General features: G+C 63.4%; 4 non-coding genes across 4 annotated transcripts in view; all 4 read left to right on the top strand.

Moving 5' to 3' along the window:
• The first annotated feature begins 1,495 nt into the window (after window positions 1-1,495).
• LOC131866735 (5S ribosomal RNA) lies at window positions 1,496-1,614 on the top strand. Its single transcript, XR_009365335.1, has one exon. It is a non-coding gene; the product is annotated as a 5S ribosomal RNA (ribosomal RNA).
• Window positions 1,615-7,455: 5,841 nt separating this feature from the next.
• Window positions 7,456-7,574, top strand: LOC131866729 (5S ribosomal RNA). Its single transcript, XR_009365329.1, has one exon. It is a non-coding gene; the product is annotated as a 5S ribosomal RNA (ribosomal RNA).
• Window positions 7,575-13,563: 5,989 nt separating this feature from the next.
• Window positions 13,564-13,682, top strand: LOC131866728 (5S ribosomal RNA). The gene has a single exon (XR_009365328.1). It is a non-coding gene; the product is annotated as a 5S ribosomal RNA (ribosomal RNA).
• A 5,915-nt stretch (window positions 13,683-19,597) lies between these two features.
• The window catches only part of LOC131866727 (5S ribosomal RNA), a 119-nt gene continuing 95 nt past the window's right edge, over window positions 19,598-19,621 (top strand). Inside the window, exon 1 of the ribosomal RNA XR_009365327.1 lies at window positions 19,598-19,621. This exon is cut by the window's right edge and continues 95 nt beyond it. This is a non-coding gene — a ribosomal RNA (5S ribosomal RNA).

Here is a 19,621-nt window from a genome sequence, read left to right as displayed (position 1 = left end):
GCGACTGCTATGGTGGATGCCAAGGTGGGTCACGGGGTGGGTGCCAAGTTGCTAGGTTGTGTTCCAAGGTGGGTGCCAACGTGGCTGCTAGGGTGCGTGGGTTAAAGGGTGTGTCACAACGTGGGTGCCAGGATGGGTGCGCACCCACACTGGCCAAGACGGGTGCAAGGTTGGGTTCCAAGCCCGGTCACAGGCTGGGTGCTAGGATGGGTGGGTGCCAAGGTGGGCACCAGGGTGGGTGCACCCACCCTGGCCAAGGTGGGTCACGGGGTGGGTCCTAGGGTGGGTAACAGGGTGGGTACTAAGGTGCGTGCCAAGGTGGGTCATGGGGTGGGTGCCAAGGTGGGCACCAGGGTGGGTGTGCACCAACCCTAGCCAGGGTAGGTCACGGGGTGGTTGTCGGGGTGGGCGTCAAGGAGCCAAGGTGGGTGGCAAGTAGCCAAGTTGCGTGCCAAGGTGGGTGTCGGGGTGGGTGCCAAGGATCCAAGGTGGGTGCCAAGGAACCAAGGTGGGTGTCTGGGTGGGTGCCGAGGTGGGAGCCAGGGTGGGTCCCAAGGTGAGTGCAAAGGTGGGTGCCAGGGTCAAGGTGAGTGCCAATGTGGGTTCCAAGGTGCCAGGGTCAGGGTGAGTGCCAATGTGGGTTCAAAGGTGCTAAGTTGGGTGCGAGGTTGGGTGCGAGGGTGGGTGGGTGCCAAGGTGTGCTAGGTGGAAGCCCGGGTGGGTCGGCATCCCATGGGTGTCGAGTTGGGTGCCTGATGGGTGCTTCTTGTCAAGTTTTAGTCGTCGGGACTCATTTCGAGCCTTAGAGGTCGTTTCTTGTCCGGTTGCCCTGTCTTCGACCTGGGAACCCAATTTTGGTCCTCGGGTCCCATTTTTTTTTGTCTCGCATCCCACTTTTGGCCTGTGGCCTTTTCGGGGTCGATTCTCGTTTTGGGCATCAGAGCATGTTTCTTCTCCTAAAACCCAATATTTGTTTATTAAGTCTCGGAACACATTTTTGTTCTCGTGGACCCATCATGGGTCTTGGAACGCATTTGTGGTCCTTGGGTCCCATTTTGCATCCCGAAACTTGTGTTTTGGTGCTTGATCCCTATTTTGGGTGCCCACCTTGCACCAAGTGCGCACCCGGGGCAAACCGAGCGCCTTGGTGCACCGGGGCAAGATCGAGCGTGCACCCGAGGCGCCCCGAACATGCACCAAGGTGCACTCGGCCCACATGTGAGCGCAGGTCGTTGCGCCCGAGGTGGTGTGTGGGCACCGCGTTGCAGACGGGACACTGCACGCACACGACGCCCCGTCCAGGTGCACGCACGTAGGCCGGGCCGGGTGCACACCCGACGCCCTAGCAAGGTGCGCGCACCCGGGCAGGGCTCACACTTGGCGAACGGGGCGCACTTCGCGAGGGAGGGTGTGCACCTCGACGGGGGTGGGTGGCCGGGGTGGATTCGCACGTGGGTCGCGGTTTGCTAAGTACACACTGCGACAAGCTCATAACGGGTGCGATCATACCAGCGTTAGTGCACCGGATCCCATCAGAACTCCGCAGTTAAGCGCGCTTGGGCCGGAGTAGTACTAGGATGGGTGACCTCCCGGGAAGTCCCGGTGTTGCACCCTTTCTTAGTTTTTCGCCGGGCGTCGCAATGCTATTTGAATAAACCTTTTGCCCGTTTGCGTTCTCGTCGGGGCCGGGCCGGGCCGGGGTGCGCTGCCCGCACTACCGCGCGCGCGGGGGGCGACACCGAGCGCGCACCCGAGGCGCCCCGAGCACACAGGCCACGGTGCAACCCGGGCGTTGTGCGCGCACCCCGGTGCGCCCGAGGTGCTGCGCGCGCACCCAGGTGAAATCGGTGTGCACCTCGGCCAGTGCGCGCTCGGTCGAGTCGCGCACGTTGGCCAAGGTGCACGGTGATGTTTCTTACTCTAAGGTTCCGCACCAGACGCCCGGGACAGGTGAGCGAAGCTGGGCGGGGCCGGGTGCGCGGCCGGGGCAGGTGCACGCAGCTGGAGAGAGCTTTGGAGCACACCAGAGGTGCGCACCTTGGAGCACACTTCGGAGCGCACCAATGATGCGCTCCATTCAAAAGTTTCCTGAAAAGGCAAAAAAAGTTGAGATTATAGAATTTCCCACTTGAGAGATTGTAAAAAAAAAAAATTTAAAATGAAGGAAACGCGGGTGCCAAGGTGTGCGCGCCCGGGTGCGCAGCCCAGCCAAGGTGTGCGCACCAAGGCGCCCACCCTGGCGAAGGTGCACGCAAGGTGCGCACCCGAGGCAAACCGGACAATTAACCCAACTTTCGACTTCGCGCGCACCTGCGCACCTTGGAGCGCACTTCGGAGCGCTCCTTGTTGCGCACCAATCTTGGGCACCTCGGAGTGCACCATGGCGCCCACCAAGGTGCGCACCCGGGGCAAACCGAGCTCCGACTTCGTGCGCACCTTGGAGCGCACGAAAGGTGCGCACCATGGCGCCCACCAAGGTGCGCAGCCCAGCCAAGGCGTGCGCATCAAGGTGCGCACCCTGGCGAAGGTGCGCACCCGGGGCAAACCGAGCTCCGACTTCGTGCGCACCTTGGAGCGCACAAAGGGTGCGCAACCCAGCCAAGGTGTGCGCACCCCGGGCAAACCGAGCTCCGAATCGTGCGCACCTTGGAGCACACTTCGGAGCCCTCCTTGGTGCGCACCGATGTTGCGCACCTCGGAGCGCACCCGGGGAAAACAATGCAATTAACCCGACTTTCGACTTCGTGGGCACCTCGGAGCGCTCTCGGGTTCGCACCTCGGAGCACACCGAGGTGCGCACCTTTGATGCGCTGCCTTCACCAATTTCCAGAAAAGGCAAGAAAACATTGAGAAGGTGTGCGCACCGAGGTGCCCACCCTGGCGAAGGTGCACGCGAGGTGCGCACCCGGGGCAAACCGGGCTCCGACTTCGTGCACGCCATGCTGCGCACCTTGGAGGGCCATGGTGCGCACCTTGGAGCACACTTCGGAGCGCTCAATGGTGCCCAACCCAGCCAAGGTGCCCACCGCGGCGAAGGTGCACGCGAGGTGCGCACCCGGGGCAAACCGGGCTCCGACTTCGTGCACGCCGCACCTTGGAGCACACTTCGGAGCGCTCCTTGGTGCGCACCAGGGCGCGCAACCCAGCCGAGGTGCCCACCCCGGCGAAGGTGCACGCGGGGTGCGCACCCGAGGCAAACCGGGCTCCGACTTCGTGCACGCCATGGTGCCCACCGCGGCGAAGGTGCACGCGAGGTGCGCACCCGGGGCAAACCGGGCTCCGACTTCGTGCACGCCGCACCTTGGAGCACACTTCGGAGCGCTCCTTGGTGCGCACCAGGGCGCGCAACCCAGCCGAGGTGCCCACCCCGGCGAAGGTGCACGCGAGGTGCGCACCCGGGGCAAACCGGGCTCCGACTTCGTGCACGCCATGGTGCCCACCGCGGCGAAGGTGCACGCGAGGTGCGCACCCGGGGCAAACCGGGCTCCGACTTCGTGCACGCCGCACCTTGGAGCACACTTCGGAGCGCTCCTTGGTGCGCACCATGGTGCCCACCAGGGCGCGCAACCCCGCCGAAGGTGCACGCGAGGTGCGCACCCGGGGCAAACCGGGCTCCGACTTCGTGCACGCCGCACCTTGGAGCACACTTCGGAGCGCTCCTTGGTGCGCACCAGGGCGCGCAACCCCGCCGAAGGTGCACGCGAGGTGCGCACCCGGGGCAAACCGGGCTCCGACTTCGTGCACGCCGCACCTTGGAGCACACTTCGGAGCGCTCCTTGGTGCGCACCAGGGCGCGCAACCCAGCCGAGGTGCCCACCCCGGCGAAGGTGCACGCGAGGTGCGCACCCGGGGCAAACCGGGCTCCGACTTCGTGCACGCCATGGTGCCCACCGCGGCGAAGGTGCGCACCCGGGGCAAACCGGGCTAGGACTTCGTGCACGCCGCACCTTGGAGCACACTTCGGAGCGCTCCTTGGTGCGCACCATGGTGCCCACCAGGCCGCGCAACCCAGCCAAGGTGTGCGCACCAAGGTGCACGCGAGGTGCGCACCCGGGGCAAACCGGGGTCCGGCTTCGTGCACGCCGCACCTTGGAGCACACATCGGGGCGCTCCCGGGTTCGCACCGGCGTTGCGCACCGTGGTGGGCACCTCGGAGCGCACCGTGGTGGGCACCTCGGAGCACACCAAGGTGGGCAGCGAGGTGCGCACCTTTGATGCGATGCCTTCACTAATTTCCATAAAAGGCAAAAGAAAACGAGATTTTAAAATTTCCGTTTTGAAAGATAGTGAGAAAAAGGGAATGCTGGTGCCATCTTGAGCCCGCCCTGGTGCGCAGCCCAGCCAAGGTGTGCGCACCAAGGTGCCCACCCTGGCGAAGGTGCGCGCCCGGGCAATTAACCCAACTTCCAACTTCGCGCGCGCCAGGGTGGGAGCGCACCCAACAACCGGGCCTGGGAAGAGCCAATGCGAGAAACCCCACCAAACGCTCTGACAAAAAAAGAGGGGGCGCTCCAGTAACCCCGCTTCGGAGCGCACCCTGGGCAAACCCAGCCAGGGTGCCCACCCCGGCCAAGGTGCAGGCGAGGTGCGCACCCGGGGCAAACCGGGCTCCGACAACGTGCACGCCGCACCTTGGAGCACACTTCGTAGCGCTCCCGGGTGCGCACCTCAGAGCACACCAAGGTGGGCAGCGAGGTGCGCACCTTTGATGCGCTGCCTTCACTAATTTCCAGAAAAGGCAAAAAAAAGAGGAGATTTTAAAATTTCCGTTTTGAAAGATAGTGAAAAAAACGGAACGCGGGTGCCATCTTGAGCCCGCCCGGGTGCACAGCCCAGGTAAGGTGCCCACCCTGGCAAAGGTGCGCACCCGGGCAATTAACCCTACTTCCGACTTCGTGCGCGCCAGGGTGGCAACCGGGCCTGGGAAGAGCCAATGCGAGAAACCCCACCAAACGCTCCGACAAAAAAAGAGGCGGCGCTCCAATAACCCCGCTTCGGAGCGCAGCCGGGGCAAACCCAGCCAAGGTGCCCACCCCGACGAAGGTGCACGCGAGGTGCGCACCCGGGGCAAACCGGGCTCCGACAACGTGCACGCAGCACCTTGGAGCACACTTCGAAGCACTCCCGGGTGCCCACCGGCGTTGCGCACCGTGGTGGGCAGCGAGGTGCGCACCTTTGATGCGCTGCCTTCACTAATTTCCAGAAAAGGCAAAAAAAAATGAGATTTTAAAATTTCCGTTTTGAAAGATAGTGAAAAAAACGGAACGCGGGTGCCATCTTGAGCCCGCCCTGGTGCGCAGCCCAGGCAAGGCATGCGCACCAAGGTGCCCACCCGCGGTGCACACCCGGGGCAAACCGGGCTCCGACTTCGTGCAGGCCGCACCTTGGAGCACACTTCGGAGCGCTCCTTGGTGCGCACCATGGTGCCCACCAGGGCGCACCCGGGGCAAACCGGGCTCCGACTTCGTGCACGCCGCACCTTGGAGCACACATCGGAGCGCTCCCAGGTTCGCACCAGCGTTGCGCACCTTTGATGCGCTGCCTTCACTAATTTCCAGAAAAGGCAAAAAAAAACGATATTTTAAAATTTCCGTTCTGAAAGATAGTGAAAAAAACGGAACGCGGGTGCCATCTTGAGCCCTTCCTGGTGCGCAGCCCAGGCAAGTTGTGCGCACCAAGGTGCCCACCCTGGCGGAGGTGCGCGCCCGGGGCAAACCGGGCTCCGACTTCGTGCACTGCATGGTGCCCACCAAGGCGCGCAACCCAGCCAAGGTGCCCACCGCAGCGAAGGTGCACGCGAGGTGCGCACCCGAGGTGCACACCCGGGGCAAACCGAGCTCCGACTTCGTGCACGCCGCACCTTGGAGCACACTTCAGAGCGCTCCTTGGTGCGCACCAGGGCGCGCAACCCAGCCAAGGTGCTCACCCCGGCGAAGGTGCACGCGAGGTGCGCACCCGGGGCAAGCCGGGCTCGGACTTCGTGCACGCCGCACCTTGGAGCACACATCGGAGCGCTCCCGGGTTCGCACCAGCATTGCGCACCTTTGATGCGCTGCCTTCACTAATTTCCAGAAAAGGCAAAAAAAAAAAAAAAACGAGATTTTAAAATTTCCGTTTTGAAAGATAGTGAAAAAAACGGAACGCGGGTGCCATCTTGAGCCCGCCCTGGTGTGCAGCCCAGGCAAGTTGTGCGCACCAAGGCACCCACCCTGGCCAAGGTGGGTCACGGGGTGGGTCCTAGGGTGGGTAACGGGGTGGGTACTAAGGTGCGTGCCAAGGTGGGTCATGGGGTGGGTGCCAAGGTGGGCACCAGGGTGGGTGTGCACCAACCCTAGCCAGGGTAGGTCACGGGGTGGTTGTCGGGGTGGGCGTCAAGGAGCCAAGGTGGGTGGCAAGTAGCCAAGTTGCGTGCCAAGGTGGGTGTCGGGGTGGGTGCCAAGGATCCAAGGTGGGTGCCAAGGAACCAAGGTGGGTGTCTGGGTGGGTGCCGAGGTGGGAGCCAGGGTGGGTCCCAAGGTGAGTGCAAAGGTGGGTGCCAGGGTCAAGGTGAGTGCCAATGTGGGTTCCAAGGTGCCAGGGTCAGGGTGAGTGCCAATGTGGGTTCAAAGGTGCTAAGTTGGGTGCGAGGTTGGGTGCGAGGGTGGGTGGGTGCCAAGGTGTGCTAGGTGGAAGCCCGGGTGGGTCGGCATCCCATGGGTGTCGAGTTGGGTGCCTGATGGGTGCTTCTTGTCAAGTTTTAGTCGTCGGGACTCATTTCGAGCCTTAGAGGTCGTTTCTTGTCCGGTTGCCCTGTCTTCGACCTGGGAACCCAATTTTGGTCCTCGGGTCCCATTTTTTTTTGTCTCGCATCCCACTTTTGGCCTGTGGCCTTTTCGGGGTCGATTCTCGTTTTGGGCATCAGAGCATGTTTCTTCTCCTAAAACCCAATATTTGTTTATTAAGTCTCGGAACACATTTTTGTTCTCGTGGACCCATCATGGGTCTTGGAACGCATTTGTGGTCCTTGGGTCCCATTTTGCATCCCGAAACTTGTGTTTTGGTGCTTGATCCCTATTTTGGGTGCCCACCTTGCACCAAGTGCGCACCCGGGGCAAACCGAGCGCCTTGGTGCACCGGGGCAAGATCGAGCGTGCACCCGAGGCGCCCCGAACATGCACCAAGGTGCACTCGGCCCACATGTGAGCGCAGGTCGTTGCGCCCGAGGTGGTGTGTGGGCACCGCGTTGCAGACGGGACACTGCACGCACACGACGCCCCGTCCAGGTGCACGCACGTAGGCCGGGCCGGGTGCACACCCGACGCCCTAGCAAGGTGCGCGCACCCGGGCAGGGCTCACACTTGGCGAACGGGGCGCACTTCGCGAGGGAGGGTGTGCACCTCGACGGGGGTGGGTGGCCGGGGTGGATTCGCACGTGGGTCGCGGTTTGCTAAGTACACACTGCGACAAGCTCATAACGGGTGCGATCATACCAGCGTTAGTGCACCGGATCCCATCAGAACTCCGCAGTTAAGCGCGCTTGGGCCGGAGTAGTACTGGGATGGGTGACCTCCCGGGAAGTCCCGGTGTTGCACCCTTTTTTAGTTTTTCGCCGGGCGTCGCAATGCTATTTGAATAAACCTTTTGCCCGTTTGCGTTCTCGTCGGGGCCGGGCCGGGCCGGGGTGCGCTGCCCGCACTACCGCGCGCGCGGGGGCGACACCGAGCGCGCACCCGAGGCGCCCCGAGCACACAGGCCACGGTGCAACCCGGGCGTTGTGCGCGCACCCCGGTGCGCCCGAGGTGCTGCGCGCGCACCCAGGTGAAATCGGTGTGCACCTCGGCCAGTGCGCGCTCGGTCGAGTCGCGCACGTTGGCCAAGGTGCACGGTGATGTTTCTTACTCTAAGGTTCCGCACCAGACGCCCGGGACAGGTGAGCGAAGCTGGGCGGGGCCGGGTGCGCGGCCGGGGCAGGTGCACGCAGCTGGAGAGAGCTTTGGAGCACACCAGAGGTGCGCACCTTGGAGCACACTTCGGAGCGCACCAATGATGCGCTCCATTCAAAAGTTTCCTGAAAAGGCAAAAAAAGTTGAGATTATAGAATTTCCCACTTGAGAGATTGTAAAAAAAAAAAATTTAAAATGAAGGAAACGCGGGTGCCAAGGTGTGCGCGCCCGGGTGCGCAGCCCAGCCAAGGTGTGCGCACCAAGGCGCCCACCCTGGCGAAGGTGCACGCAAGGTGCGCACCCGAGGCAAACCGGACAATTAACCCAACTTTCGACTTCGCGCGCACCTGCGCACCTTGGAGCGCACTTCGGAGCGCTCCTTGGTGCGCACCAATCTTGGGCACCTCGGAGTGCACCATGGCGCCCACCAAGGTGCGCACCCGGGGCAAACCGAGCTCCGACTTCGTGCGCACCTTGGAGCGCACGAAAGGTGCGCACCATGGCGCCCACCAAGGTGCGCAGCCCAGCCAAGGCGTGCGCATCAAGGTGCGCACCCTGGCGAAGGTGCGCACCCGGGGCAAACCGAGCTCCGACTTCGTGCGCACCTTGGAGCGCACAAAGGGTGCGCAACCCAGCCAAGGTGTGCGCACCCCGGGCAAACCGAGCTCCGAATCGTGCGCACCTTGGAGCACACTTCGGAGCCCTCCTTGGTGCGCACCGATGTTGCGCACCTCGGAGCGCACCCGGGGAAAACAATGCAATTAACCCGACTTTCGACTTCGTGGGCACCTCGGAGCGCTCTCGGGTTCGCACCTCGGAGCACACCGAGGTGCGCACCTTTGATGCGCTGCCTTCACCAATTTCCAGAAAAGGCAAGAAAACATTGAGAAGGTGTGCGCACCGAGGTGCCCACCCTGGCGAAGGTGCACGCGAGGTGCGCACCCGGGGCAAACCGGGCTCCGACTTCGTGCACGCCATGCTGCGCACCTTGGAGGGCCATGGTGCGCACCTTGGAGCACACTTCGGAGCGCTCAATGGTGCCCAACCCAGCCAAGGTGCCCACCGCGGCGAAGGTGCACGCGAGGTGCGCACCCGGGGTAAACCGGGCTCCGACTTCGTGCACGCCGCACCTTGGAGCACACTTCGGAGCGCTCCTTGGTGCGCACCAGGGCGCGCAACCCAGCCGAGGTGCCCACCCCGGCGAAGGTGCACGCGGGGTGCGCACCCGGGGCAAACCGGGCTCCGACTTCGTGCACGCCATGGTGCCCACCGCGGCGAAGGTGCACGCGAGGTGCGCACCCGGGGCAAACCGGGCTCCGACTTCGTGCACGCCGCACCTTGGAGCACACTTCGGAGCGCTCCTTGGTGCGCACCAGGGCGCGCAACCCAGCCGAGGTGCCCACCCCAGCGAAGGTGCACGCGAGGTGCGCACCCGGGGCAAACCGGGCTCCGACTTCGTGCACGCCATGGTGCCCACCGCGGCGAAGGTGCACGCGAGGTGCGCACCCGGGGCAAACCGGGCTCCGACTTCGTGCACGCCATGGTGCCCACCGCGGCGAAGGTGCACGCGAGGTGCGCACCCGGGGCAAACCGGGCTCCGACTTCGTGCACGCCGCACCTTGGAGTACACTTCGGAGCGCTCCTTGGTGCGCACCATGGTGCCCACCAGGGCGCGCAACCCCGCCGAAGGTGCACGCGAGGTGCGCACCCGGGGCAAACCGGGCTCCGACTTCGTGCACGCCGCACCTTGGAGCACACTTCGGAGCGCTCCTTGGTGCGCACCAGGGCGCGCAACCCCGCCGAAGGTGCACGCGAGGTGCGCACCCGGGGCAAACCGGGCTCCGACTTCGTGCACGCCATGGTGCGCACCAGGGTGCCCACCGCGGCGAAGGTGCGCACCCGGGGCAAACCGGGCTCCGACTTCGTGCACGCCGCACCTTGGAGCACACTTCGGAGCGCTCCTTGGTGCGCACCAGGGCGCGCAACCCAGCCGAGGTGCCCACCCCGGCGAAGGTGCACGCGAGGTGCGCACCCGGGGCAAACCGGGCTCCGACTTCGTGCACGCCATGGTGCCCACCGCGGCGAAGGTGCGCACCCGGGGCAAACCGGGCTAGGACTTCGTGCACGCCGCACCTTGGAGCACACTTCGGAGCGCTCCTTGGTGCGCACCATGGTGCCCACCAGGCCGCGCAACCCAGCCAAGGTGTGCGCACCAAGGTGCACGCGAGGTGCGCACCCGGGGCAAACCGGGGTCCGGCTTCGTGCACGCCGCACCTTGGAGCACACATCGGGGCGCTCCCGGGTTCGCACCGGCGTTGCGCACCGTGGTGGGCACCTCGGAGCGCACCGTGGTGGGCACCTCGGAGCACACCAAGGTGGGCAGCGAGGTGCGCACCTTTGATGCGATGCCTTCACTAATTTCCATAAAAGGCAAAAGAAAACGAGATTTTAAAATTTCCGTTTTGAAAGATAGTGAGAAAAAGGGAATGCTGGTGCCATCTTGAGCCCGCCCTGGTGCGCAGCCCAGCCAAGGTGTGCGCACCAAGGTGCCCACCCTGGCGAAGGTGCGCGCCCGGGCAATTAACCCAACTTCCAACTTCGCGCGCGCCAGGGTGGGAGCGCACCCAACAACCGGGCCTGGGAAGAGCCAATGCGAGAAACCCCACCAAACGCTCTGACAAAAAAAGAGGGGGCGCTCCAGTAACCCCGCTTCGGAGCGCACCCTGGGCAAACCCAGCCAGGGTGCCCACCCCGGCCAAGGTGCAGGCGAGGTGCGCACCCGGGGCAAACCGGGCTCCGACAACGTGCACGCCGCACCTTGGAGCACACTTCGTAGCGCTCCCGGGTGCGCACCTCAGAGCACACCAAGGTGGGCAGCGAGGTGCGCACCTTTGATGCGCTGCCTTCACTAATTTCCAGAAAAGGCAAAAAAAAGAGGAGATTTTAAAATTTCCGTTTTGAAAGATAGTGAAAAAAACGGAACGCGGGTGCCATCTTGAGCCCGCCCTGGTGCACAGCCCAGGTAAGGTGCCCACCCTGGCAAAGGTGCGCACCCGGGCAATTAACCCTACTTCCGACTTCGTGCGCGCCAGGGTGGCAACCGGGCCTGGGAAGAGCCAATGCGAGAAACCCCACCAAACGCTCCGACAAAAAAAGAGGCGGCGCTCCAATAACCCCGCTTCGGAGCGCAGCCGGGGCAAACCCAGCCAAGGTGCCCACCCCGACGAAGGTGCACGCGAGGTGCGCACCCGGGGCAAACCGGGCTCCGACAACGTGCACGCAGCACCTTGGAGCACACTTCGAAGCACTCCCGGGTGCCCACCGGCGTTGCGCACCGTGGTGGGCAGCGAGGTGCGCACCTTTGATGCGCTGCCTTCACTAATTTCCAGAAAAGGCAAAAAAAAATGAGATTTTAAAATTTCCGTTTTGAAAGATAGTGAAAAAAACGGAACGCGGGTGCCATCTTGAGCCCGCCCTGGTGCGCAGCCCAGGCAAGGCATGCGCACCAAGGTGCCCACCCGCGGTGCACGCCCGGGGCAAACCGGGCTCCGACTTCGTGCAGGCCGCACCTTGGAGCACACTTCGGAGCGCTCCTTGGTGCGCACCATGGTGCCCACCAGGGCGCACCCGGGGCAAACCGGGCTCCGACTTCGTGCACGCCGCACCTTGGAGCACACATCGGAGCGCTCCCAGGTTCGCACCAGCGTTGCGCACCTTTGATGCGCTGCCTTCACTAATTTCCAGAAAAGGCAAAAAAAAACGATATTTTAAAATTTCCGTTCTGAAAGATAGTGAAAAAAACGGAACGCGGGTGCCATCTTGAGCCCTTCCTGGTGCGCAGCCCAGGCAAGTTGTGCGCACCAAGGTGCCCACCCTGGCGGAGGTGCGCGCCCGGGGCAAACCGGGCTCCGACTTCGTGCACTGCATGGTGCCCACCAAGGCGCGCAACCCAGCCAAGGTGCCCACCGCAGCGAAGGTGCACGCGAGGTGCGCACCCGAGGTGCACACCCGGGGCAAACCGAGCTCCGACTTCGTGCACGCCGCACCTTGGAGCACACTTCAGAGCGCTCCTTGGTGCGCACCAGGGCGCGCAACCCAGCCAAGGTGCTCACCCCGGCGAAGGTGCACGCGAGGTGCGCACCCGGGGCAAGCCGGGCTCGGACTTCGTGCACGCCGCACCTTGGAGCACACATCGGAGCGCTCCCGGGTTCGCACCAGCATTGCGCACCTTTGATGCGCTGCCTTCACTAATTTCCAGAAAAGGCAAAAAAAAAAAAAAAACGAGATTTTAAAATTTCCGTTTTGAAAGATAGTGAAAAAAACGGAACGCGGGTGCCATCTTGAGCCCGCCCTGGTGTGCAGCCCAGGCAAGTTGTGCGCACCAAGGCACCCACCCTGGCCAAGGTGGGTCACGGGGTGGGTCCTAGGGTGGGTAACGGGGTGGGTACTAAGGTGCGTGCCAAGGTGGGTCATGGGGTGGGTGCCAAGGTGGGCACCAGGGTGGGTGTGCACCAACCCTAGCCAGGGTAGGTCACGGGGTGGTTGTCGGGGTGGGCGTCAAGGAGCCAAGGTGGGTGGCAAGTAGCCAAGTTGCGTGCCAAGGTGGGTGTCGGGGTGGGTGCCAAGGATCCAAGGTGGGTGCCAAGGAACCAAGGTGGGTGTCTGGGTGGGTGCCGAGGTGGGAGCCAGGGTGGGTCCCAAGGTGAGTGCAAAGGTGGGTGCCAGGGTCAAGGTGAGTGCCAATGTGGGTTCCAAGGTGCCAGGGTCAGGGTGAGTGCCAATGTGGGTTCAAAGGTGCTAAGTTGGGTGCGAGGTTGGGTGCGAGGGTGGGTGGGTGCCAAGGTGTGCTAGGTGGAAGCCCGGGTGGGTCGGCATCCCATGGGTGTCGAGTTGGGTGCCTGATGGGTGCTTCTTGTCAAGTTTTAGTCGTCGGGACTCATTTCGAGCCTTAGAGGTCGTTTCTTGTCCGGTTGCCCTGTCTTCGACCTGGGAACCCAATTTTGGTCCTCGGGTCCCATTTTTTTTTGTCTCGCATCCCACTTTTGGCCTGTGGCCTTTTCGGGGTCGATTCTCGTTTTGGGCATCAGAGCATGTTTCTTCTCCTAAAACCCAATATTTGTTTATTAAGTCTCGGAACACATTTTTGTTCTCGTGGACCCATCATGGGTCTTGGAACGCATTTGTGGTCCTTGGGTCCCATTTTGCATCCCGAAACTTGTGTTTTGGTGCTTGATCCCTATTTTGGGTGCCCACCTTGCACCAAGTGCGCACCCGGGGCAAACCGAGCGCCTTGGTGCACCGGGGCAAGATCGAGCGTGCACCCGAGGCGCCCCGAACATGCACCAAGGTGCACTCGGCCCACATGTGAGCGCAGGTCGTTGCGCCCGAGGTGGTGTGTGGGCACCGCGTTGCAGACGGGACACTGCACGCACACGACGCCCCGTCCAGGTGCACGCACGTAGGCCGGGCCGGGTGCACACCCGACGCCCTAGCAAGGTGCGCGCACCCGGGCAGGGCTCACACTTGGCGAACGGGGCGCACTTCGCGAGGGAGGGTGTGCACCTCGACGGGGGTGGGTGGCCGGGGTGGATTCGCACGTGGGTCGCGGTTTGCTAAGTACACACTGCGACAAGCTCATAACGGGTGCGATCATACCAGCGTTAGTGCACCGGATCCCATCAGAACTCCGCAGTTAAGCGCGCTTGGGCCGGAGTAGTACTGGGATGGGTGACCTCCCGGGAAGTCCCGGTGTTGCACCCTTTCTTAGTTTTTCGCCGGGCGTCGCAATGCTATTTGAATAAACCTTTTGCCCGTTTGCGTTCTCGTCGGGGCCGGGCCGGGCCGGGGTGCGCTGCCCGCACTACCGCGCGCGCGGGGGCGACACCGAGTGCGCACCCGAGGCGCCCCGAGCACACAGGCCACGGTGCAACCCGGGCGTTGTGCGCGCACCCCGGTGCGCCCGAGGTGCTGCGCGCGCACCCAGGTGAAATCGGTGTGCACCTCGGCCAGTGCGCGCTCGGTCGAGTCGCGCACGTTGGCCAAGGTGCACGGTGATGTTTCTTACTCTAAGGTTCCGCACCAGACGCCCGGGACAGGTGAGCGAAGCTGGGCGGGGCCGGGTGCGCGGCCGGGGCAGGTGCACGCAGCTGGAGAGAGCTTTGGAGCACACCAGAGGTGCGCACCTTGGAGCACACTTCGGAGCGCACCAATGATGCGCTCCATTCAAAAGTTTCCTGAAAAGGCAAAAAAAGTTGAGATTATAGAATTTCCCACTTGAGAGATTGTAAAAAAAAAAAATTTAAAATGAAGGAAACGCGGGTGCCAAGGTGTGCGCGCCCGGGTGCGCAGCCCAGCCAAGGTGTGCGCACCAAGGCGCCCACCCTGGCGAAGGTGCACGCAAGGTGCGCACCCGAGGCAAACCGGACAATTAACCCAACTTTCGACTTCGCGCGCACCTGCGCACCTTGGAGCGCACTTCGGAGCGCTCCTTGGTGCGCACCAATCTTGGGCACCTCGGAGTGCACCATGGCGCCCACCAAGGTGCGCACCCGGGGCAAACCGAGCTCCGACTTCGTGCGCACCTTGGAGCGCACGAAAGGTGCGCACCATGGCGCCCACCAAGGTGCGCAGCCCAGCCAAGGCGTGCGCATCAAGGTGCGCACCCTGGCGAAGGTGCGCACCCGGGGCAAACCGAGCTCCGACTTCGTGCGCACCTTGGAGCGCACAAAGGGTGCGCAACCCAGCCAAGGTGTGCGCACCCCGGGCAAACCGAGCTCCGAATCGTGCGCACCTTGGAGCACACTTCGGAGCCCTCCTTGGTGCGCACCGATGTTGCGCACCTCGGAGCGCACCCGGGGAAAACAATGCAATTAACCCGACTTTCGACTTCGTGGGCACCTCGGAGCGCTCTCGGGTTCGCACCTCGGAGCACACCGAGGTGCGCACCTTTGATGCGCTGCCTTCACCAATTTCCAGAAAAGGCAAGAAAACATTGAGAAGGTGTGCGCACCGAGGTGCCCACCCTGGCGAAGGTGCACGCGAGGTGCGCACCCGGGGCAAACCGGGCTCCGACTTCGTGCACGCCATGCTGCGCACCTTGGAGGGCCATGGTGCGCACCTTGGAGCACACTTCGGAGCGCTCAATGGTGCCCAACCCAGCCAAGGTGCCCACCGCGGCGAAGGTGCACGCGAGGTGCGCACCCGGGGCAAACCGGGCTCCGACTTCGTGCACGCCGCACCTTGGAGCACACTTCGGAGCGCTCCTTGGTGCGCACCAGGGCGCGCAACCCAGCCGAGGTGCCCACCCCGGCGAAGGTGCACGCGGGGTGCGCACCCGGGGCAAACCGGGCTCCGACTTCGTGCACGCCATGGTGCCCACCGCGGCGAAGGTGCACGCGAGGTGCGCACCCGGGGCAAACCGGGCTCCGACTTCGTGCACGCCGCACCTTGGAGCACACTTCGGAGCGCTCCTTGGTGCGCACCAGGGCGCGCAACCCAGCCGAGGTGCCCACCCCGGCGAAGGTGCACGCGAGGTGCGCACCCGGGGCAAACCGGGCTCCGACTTCGTGCACGCCATGGTGCCCACCGCGGCGAAGGTGCACGCGAGGTGCGCACCCGGGGCAAACCGGGCTCCGACTTCGTGCACGCCGCACCTTGGAGCACACTTCGGAGCGCTCCTTGGTGCGCACCATGGTGCCCACCAGGGCGCGCAACCCCGCCGAAGGTGCACGCGAGGTGCGCACCCGGGGCAAACCGGGCTCCGACTTCGTGCACGCCGCACCTTGGAGCACACTTCGGAGCGCTCCTTGGTGCGCACCAGGGCGCGCAACCCCGCCGAAGGTGCACGCGAGGTGCGCACCCGGGGCAAACCGGGCTCCGACTTCGTGCACGCCATGGTGCGCACCAGGGTGCCCACCGCGGCGAAGGTGCGCACCCGGGGCAAACCGGGCTCCGACTTCGTGCACGCCGCACCTTGGAGCACACTTCGGAGCGCTCCTTGGTGCGCACCAGGGCGCGCAACCCAGCCGAGGTGCCCACCCCGGCGAAGGTGCACGCGAGGTGCGCACCCGGGGCAAACCGGGCTCCGACTTCGTGCACGCCATGGTGCCCACCGCGGCGAAGGTGCGCACCCGGGGCAAACCGGGCTAGGACTTCGTGCACGCCGCACCTTGGAGCACACTTCGGAGCGCTCCTTGGTGCGCACCATGGTGCCCACCAGGCCGCGCAACCCAGCCAAGGTGTGCGCACCAAGGTGCACGCGAGGTGCGCACCCGGGGCAAACCGGGGTCCGGCTTCGTGCACGCCGCACCTTGGAGCACACATCGGGGCGCTCCCGGGTTCGCACCGGCGTTGCGCACCGTGGTGGGCACCTCGGAGCGCACCGTGGTGGGCACCTCGGAGCACACCAAGGTGGGCAGCGAGGTGCGCACCTTTGATGCGATGCCTTCACTAATTTCCATAAAAGGCAAAAGAAAACGAGATTTTAAAATTTCCGTTTTGAAAGATAGTGAGAAAAAGGGAATGCTGGTGCCATCTTGAGCCCGCCCTGGTGCGCAGCCCAGCCAAGGTGTGCGCACCAAGGTGCCCACCCTGGCGAAGGTGCGCGCCCGGGCAATTAACCCAACTTCCAACTTCGCGCGCGCCAGGGTGGGAGCGCACCCAACAACCGGGCCTGGGAAGAGCCAATGCGAGAAACCCCACCAAACGCTCTGACAAAAAAAGAGGGGGCGCTCCAGTAACCCCGCTTCGGAGCGCACCCTGGGCAAACCCAGCCAGGGTGCCCACCCCGGCCAAGGTGCAGGCGAGGTGCGCACCCGGGGCAAACCGGGCTCCGACAACGTGCACGCCGCACCTTGGAGCACACTTCGTAGCGCTCCCGGGTGCGCACCTCAGAGCACACCAAGGTGGGCAGCGAGGTGCGCACCTTTGATGCGCTGCCTTCACTAATTTCCAGAAAAGGCAAAAAAAAGAGGAGATTTTAAAATTTCCGTTTTGAAAGATAGTGAAAAAAACGGAACGCGGGTGCCATCTTGAGCCCGCCCTGGTGCACAGCCCAGGTAAGGTGCCCACCCTGGCAAAGGTGCGCACCCGGGCAATTAACCCTACTTCCGACTTCGTGCGCGCCAGGGTGGCAACCGGGCCTGGGAAGAGCCAATGCGAGAAACCCCACCAAACGCTCCGACAAAAAAAGAGGCGGCGCTCCAATAACCCCGCTTCGGAGCGCAGCCGGGGCAAACCCAGCCAAGGTGCCCACCCCGACGAAGGTGCACGCGAGGTGCGCACCCGGGGCAAACCGGGCTCCGACAACGTGCACGCAGCACCTTGGAGCACACTTCGAAGCACTCCCGGGTGCCCACCGGCGTTGCGCACCGTGGTGGGCAGCGAGGTGCGCACCTTTGATGCGCTGCCTTCACTAATTTCCAGAAAAGGCAAAAAAAAATGAGATTTTAAAATTTCCGTTTTGAAAGATAGTGAAAAAAACGGAACGCGGGTGCCATCTTGAGCCCGCCCTGGTGCGCAGCCCAGGCAAGGCATGCGCACCAAGGTGCCCACCCGCGGTGCACGCCCGGGGCAAACCGGGCTCCGACTTCGTGCAGGCCGCACCTTGGAGCACACTTCGGAGCGCTCCTTGGTGCGCACCATGGTGCCCACCAGGGCGCACCCGGGGCAAACCGGGCTCCGACTTCGTGCACGCCGCACCTTGGAGCACACATCGGAGCGCTCCCAGGTTCGCACCAGCGTTGCGCACCTTTGATGCGCTGCCTTCACTAATTTCCAGAAAAGGCAAAAAAAAACGATATTTTAAAATTTCCGTTCTGAAAGATAGTGAAAAAAACGGAACGCGGGTGCCATCTTGAGCCCTTCCTGGTGCGCAGCCCAGGCAAGTTGTGCGCACCAAGGTGCCCACCCTGGCGGAGGTGCGCGCCCGGGGCAAACCGGGCTCCGACTTCGTGCACTGCATGGTGCCCACCAAGGCGCGCAACCCAGCCAAGGTGCCCACCGCAGCGAAGGTGCACGCGAGGTGCGCACCCGAGGTGCACACCCGGGGCAAACCGAGCTCCGACTTCGTGCACGCCGCACCTTGGAGCACACTTCAGAGCGCTCCTTGGTGCGCACCAGGGCGCGCAACCCAGCCAAGGTGCTCACCCCGGCGAAGGTGCACGCGAGGTGCGCACCCGGGGCAAGCCGGGCTCGGACTTCGTGCACGCCGCACCTTGGAGCACACATCGGAGCGCTCCCGGGTTCGCACCAGCATTGCGCACCTTTGATGCGCTGCCTTCACTAATTTCCAGAAAAGGCAAAAAAAAAAAAAAAACGAGATTTTAAAATTTCCGTTTTGAAAGATAGTGAAAAAAACGGAACGCGGGTGCCATCTTGAGCCCGCCCTGGTGTGCAGCCCAGGCAAGTTGTGCGCACCAAGGCACCCACCCTGGCCAAGGTGGGTCACGGGGTGGGTCCTAGGGTGGGTAACGGGGTGGGTACTAAGGTGCGTGCCAAGGTGGGTCATGGGGTGGGTGCCAAGGTGGGCACCAGGGTGGGTGTGCACCAACCCTAGCCAGGGTAGGTCACGGGGTGGTTGTCGGGGTGGGCGTCAAGGAGCCAAGGTGGGTGGCAAGTAGCCAAGTTGCGTGCCAAGGTGGGTGTCGGGGTGGGTGCCAAGGATCCAAGGTGGGTGCCAAGGAACCAAGGTGGGTGTCTGGGTGGGTGCCGAGGTGGGAGCCAGGGTGGGTCCCAAGGTGAGTGCAAAGGTGGGTGCCAGGGTCAAGGTGAGTGCCAATGTGGGTTCCAAGGTGCCAGGGTCAGGGTGAGTGCCAATGTGGGTTCAAAGGTGCTAAGTTGGGTGCGAGGTTGGGTGCGAGGGTGGGTGGGTGCCAAGGTGTGCTAGGTGGAAGCCCGGGTGGGTCGGCATCCCATGGGTGTCGAGTTGGGTGCCTGATGGGTGCTTCTTGTCAAGTTTTAGTCGTCGGGACTCATTTCGAGCCTTAGAGGTCGTTTCTTGTCCGGTTGCCCTGTCTTCGACCTGGGAACCCAATTTTGGTCCTCGGGTCCCATTTTTTTTTGTCTCGCATCCCACTTTTGGCCTGTGGCCTTTTCGGGGTCGATTCTCGTTTTGGGCATCAGAGCATGTTTCTTCTCCTAAAACCCAATATTTGTTTATTAAGTCTCGGAACACATTTTTGTTCTCGTGGACCCATCATGGGTCTTGGAACGCATTTGTGGTCCTTGGGTCCCATTTTGCATCCCGAAACTTGTGTTTTGGTGCTTGATCCCTATTTTGGGTGCCCACCTTGCACCAAGTGCGCACCCGGGGCAAACCGAGCGCCTTGGTGCACCGGGGCAAGATCGAGCGTGCACCCGAGGCGCCCCGAACATGCACCAAGGTGCACTCGGCCCACATGTGAGCGCAGGTCGTTGCGCCCGAGGTGGTGTGTGGGCACCGCGTTGCAGACGGGACACTGCACGCACACGACGCCCCGTCCAGGTGCACGCACGTAGGCCGGGCCGGGTGCACACCCGACGCCCTAGCAAGGTGCGCGCACCCGGGCAGGGCTCACACTTGGCGAACGGGGCGCACTTCGCGAGGGAGGGTGTGCACCTCGACGGGGGTGGGTGGCCGGGGTGGATTCGCACGTGGGTCGCGGTTTGCTAAGTACACACTGCGACAAGCTCATAACGGGTGCGATCATACCAGCGTTAGT

Source organism: Cryptomeria japonica, unplaced genomic scaffold, assembly GCF_030272615.1.
Source record: "Cryptomeria japonica unplaced genomic scaffold, Sugi_1.0 HiC_scaffold_153, whole genome shotgun sequence".
Classification (NCBI taxonomy): Eukaryota; Viridiplantae; Streptophyta; class Pinopsida; order Cupressales; family Cupressaceae; genus Cryptomeria; species Cryptomeria japonica.
Note: the sequence above shows the minus strand (reverse complement) of the source record. Positions and strands in the feature narration are given on the sequence as shown.